At 43.3% G+C, this 3,720-nt stretch overlaps 1 non-coding gene across 1 annotated transcript; it reads left to right on the top strand.

The window, feature by feature from the left end:
- Positions 1-230: 230 nt before the first annotated feature.
- Positions 231-303, top strand: Trnaa-cgc. The gene has a single exon. It is a non-coding gene; the product is annotated as a tRNA-Ala (tRNA).
- Positions 304-3,720: the final 3,417 nt, after the last annotated feature.

Here is a 3,720-nt window from a genome sequence, read left to right as displayed (position 1 = left end):
CCGTTAGTTAATCAGAAGGTGCGTCATCTGAAGGAGGACAGTGTGTGGCAGCTATAGGCACTATGTATGGTACACCAGTCCGTAGTCCAGTGGGTCCAACTGCCAAATACTGTGTGCAATAATTCGATATCAGCCTTATGAGAATACCATATTTTATGATTGTGTCGTAAGCTTTTCAGTTTCGGAAGAAGAGTTCTCCTTTCAATCCAAGATATGACTAAGGAACACCGAGCGAGGTGGTGCAGTGGTTAGCACACTGGACTCGCATTCGGGAGGACGACGGTTCAATCCCGTCTCCGGCCATCCTGATTTACGTTTTCCGTGATTTCCCTAAATCGTTTCAGGCAAATGCCGGGATGGTTCCTTTGAAAGGGCACGGCCGATATCCTTCCCAATCCTTCCCTAACCCGAGCTTGCGCTCCGTCTCTAATGTCTCTAATGACCTCGTTGTCAACGGGACGTTAAACACTAACCACCGCCACCACCACCACCACCACCACTAAGGAATAACCACTGAATCTGCAAACAAACCTCTAGATCCAGAAGATTTAGCCAGCTGAGAGATTGGTTTGTACATCCGCGAAAGTCGTTGATTTGCGGTTCTACTTATGTACATTTGTGAGCGCATGGCATACTTGCGAGTAGTTGTCAGGTAGATGACAAGTGACGCCGCATGCACCATACTGGCCGGCGTGCCTCGCTGGCCGCAGGCCGGTCTCTGGTCGGCGGGTGAGTATCTTGTCCCCTGCTGTTGCCACGTGGAAACACCCCCACTGGGATCGTCGCTCGATTCAGAGGTAGATACAACAAGTACTACACTTCTCAGAATCATCGGTCGGTCTGAAATTGTATTTTGTTTAAAGGCGAATGGTTAACACAACGTTGAAATGTAGATTCAAACACATTTCACAGTGAAAAAGCACTGGAACTGATGCGTTCCGAAGGAGAAAGAGAATATCATCTTAATTACTTCACACGAATCTTATTAGTGCTATAAAAATATTAAAAATTCGTGATTACTTAGTTTGTAACTATGTCTTCTTAAAACCTGATTTAATATCATTCGTCCAACAGGTGAAATAAAATAAATCGGTGTATGCAGTGTGCGAATATAGTCAGTGTCACAGAGATAGCTGTTGCGTGCCCCGCCCACATCGTCCATGAAAGACAGACGAACACACACACACATAAACACACACACACACACACACACACACACACACACACACACACACACACACACACACACACACTCTTCGTATGCATAGTCAGGAAAACAAAGACACTCTCACTAATGATCAAACGTAATGCACACCCCCACGGAGATACGAGTCACCACTGAATGTCAACACTGTTATCATAATTAAAGCAGCTAACCACAGACGTACATTATAACAGATCCACAGAATTTTTAAAAAAACTTTATCCGCGTGTCCTATAATTTGTTCATTTAATTTATTCTCATTTTTTTCTGCTATGTATTGTAATCCTTAACTGTTCCGGTAAATGCAGTTTCCTACCCTTACCCGGTAACGGCAAAATAGTGTAATCTTTTACAGTACCCAACAAAGCATGGACAGTTTCCTGGATGTGCATCGCTACGTAACAGCGTAAACGCAAAAGCGTCTCTGTATTCGTTATACCTCGACTCAAAGGGCAGACCAGTTTGACTGAGGCCGGCCGGAGTAGCCGTGCGGTTCTAGGCGTTACAGTCTGGAACCGTGTGACCACTACGGTCGCAGGTTCAAATCCTGCCTCGGGCATGGATGTGTGTGATGTCCTTAGGTTGGTTAGGTTTAAGTAGTTCTAAGTTCTAGGGGACTGATGACCTTAGAAGTTAAGTCCCATAGCGCTCAGAGCCATTTTTGGAGTTTGACTGACGTATTTCGCATTATCACAGTTGCACTTGTGAGGGGTCGTTTATGCAATTTAGCAGATCCCTGAAATCCTACAGAATCTATCTTTAGTGGCTGACAGTAATAGGTAAGTACCCATAAGACCATGAAGCTTAAAAGCACACTGCCACCCCATGGATAACAAAAAAAAAATGGTTCAAATGGTTCTGAGCACTATGGGACTTAACATGTATGGTCATCAATCCCCTAGAACTTAGAACTACTTAAACCTAGCTAACCTAAGGACATCACACAACACCCAGCCATCACGGGGCAGAGAAAATCCTCGACCCCGCCGGGAATCTAACCCGGCAACCCGGGCGCGGGAAGCGAGAACGCTACCGCACGACCACGAGCTGCGGACCCATGGATAACAGCTTGCCTAATTACATTACCAGGGATAACCCAATAAAGCGAGAAAACATGAGTACCGCACCACATCCAGATATACTGTTCAGCGTTAGTGCTGCGAAATTTTCGTCTGTATTTTTGAAACGCTCTTCCCTCTTTTTGCACTGCTCTCCTGAACTTCTGTGGTGTCTGTCGAACTGTTCCGATTTTACAACGACATTTCTATAGACATTATTGGTGATCAAAAGGTGGTTGCGGCGGCGGAGGAATTGGTGCATTATCTGTAACACGTAGTGTCACTACGTCGTTTTCAGCAGCTGCTGAGACTTGCGTTGCCTGCGAGTTCGTCACATTCTCACATTCTCGTGAAAAAACGACTCAACTTCGAACTTGATTAAATTTTCTCATGCGCAGAAATCAGAAAGAGCCATCTGTCGTACTCAGTAAAGCCAAGATCATATGAATATTTCTTTATTTACAAAAACCGGTTTCGACAGACTTTGCTGTCATCTTTAGGTCTCCGAAAATTTTTGTTATAAAACGTGTTCATTTCCAGTTGGAACCCCTCTCCAAGATATCATGTTAGTGGCTAGAACGTAGCACATTATACAAAGGTTTGTCATAAATAAGACACTCAAAATCCGAAGGCACCTTGTGCACGTGGCCATGTCCATATATGTAGCGCTCATAGATGATTGTTAGGTAATAAAAACCATAGTACACAATAAAATACATAAGCACCTCTGTTTAAGTTAACTGCTCATGTTCTTATCATTAAAGATCCGCCGTAGAGGACGTATAAGGTACAACTCTTATAAAAGTGACTGTGTAAATAAGTGGACAGCCAGGGATCAGAAAAATCCTGGCCCAGAGTCGACAAATTCCTATCTGTCGACCTGCAAATGTGACTGTGTAAATCAGATGATCGCGGGTTTTCGAAGATTTATCCTGGCAAGGTCGCCATATTCGTAAATGGGGTATCAGTTGAGCAATTTAGCATATGCCTTAGATGCTACGGAATCTATCTCGGTGACACACTGTGATAGATAACTCTTAATAAGATCGTACAACTTAAAAGAAAACAATGTCTTACAATGGATAATGGATTTTCAAACAAATTATCAGAGGTGGCGCAGTTAAGCAATTATAGCAGTACTGCTGAAAGACATCACATATAATTCATCCACTGAACTGAGTTATGAAGTGAACAAAGGATTGTAAACGGGTATGACATGTAGACGGATATGCGCCAGAAAATGTATAAAATTGTGTTATTGGTATGGCAAATATTTTCAGAATAAGTTAATGAGTTAAAGAAAAGTCCCAGAAAAGCAGGAACAAACATCAGTATCCTCAGCTAAGTGTATAGTGGGTGTAGCTAGCTGGCTGTGAAAATTAGATCAACACAACGAAGCCCTGATGCGAGACAAATGACTTCTCATTCGCATCATCTCGTTGAATGCAAACGTATCCC

This window comes from Schistocerca americana, chromosome 5, assembly GCF_021461395.2.
Source record: "Schistocerca americana isolate TAMUIC-IGC-003095 chromosome 5, iqSchAmer2.1, whole genome shotgun sequence".
NCBI lineage: Eukaryota > Metazoa > Arthropoda > Insecta > Orthoptera > Acrididae > Schistocerca > Schistocerca americana.
The sequence above is the reverse complement of the archived record's forward strand: the minus strand, read 5'-3'. Positions and strand labels throughout refer to the sequence as shown.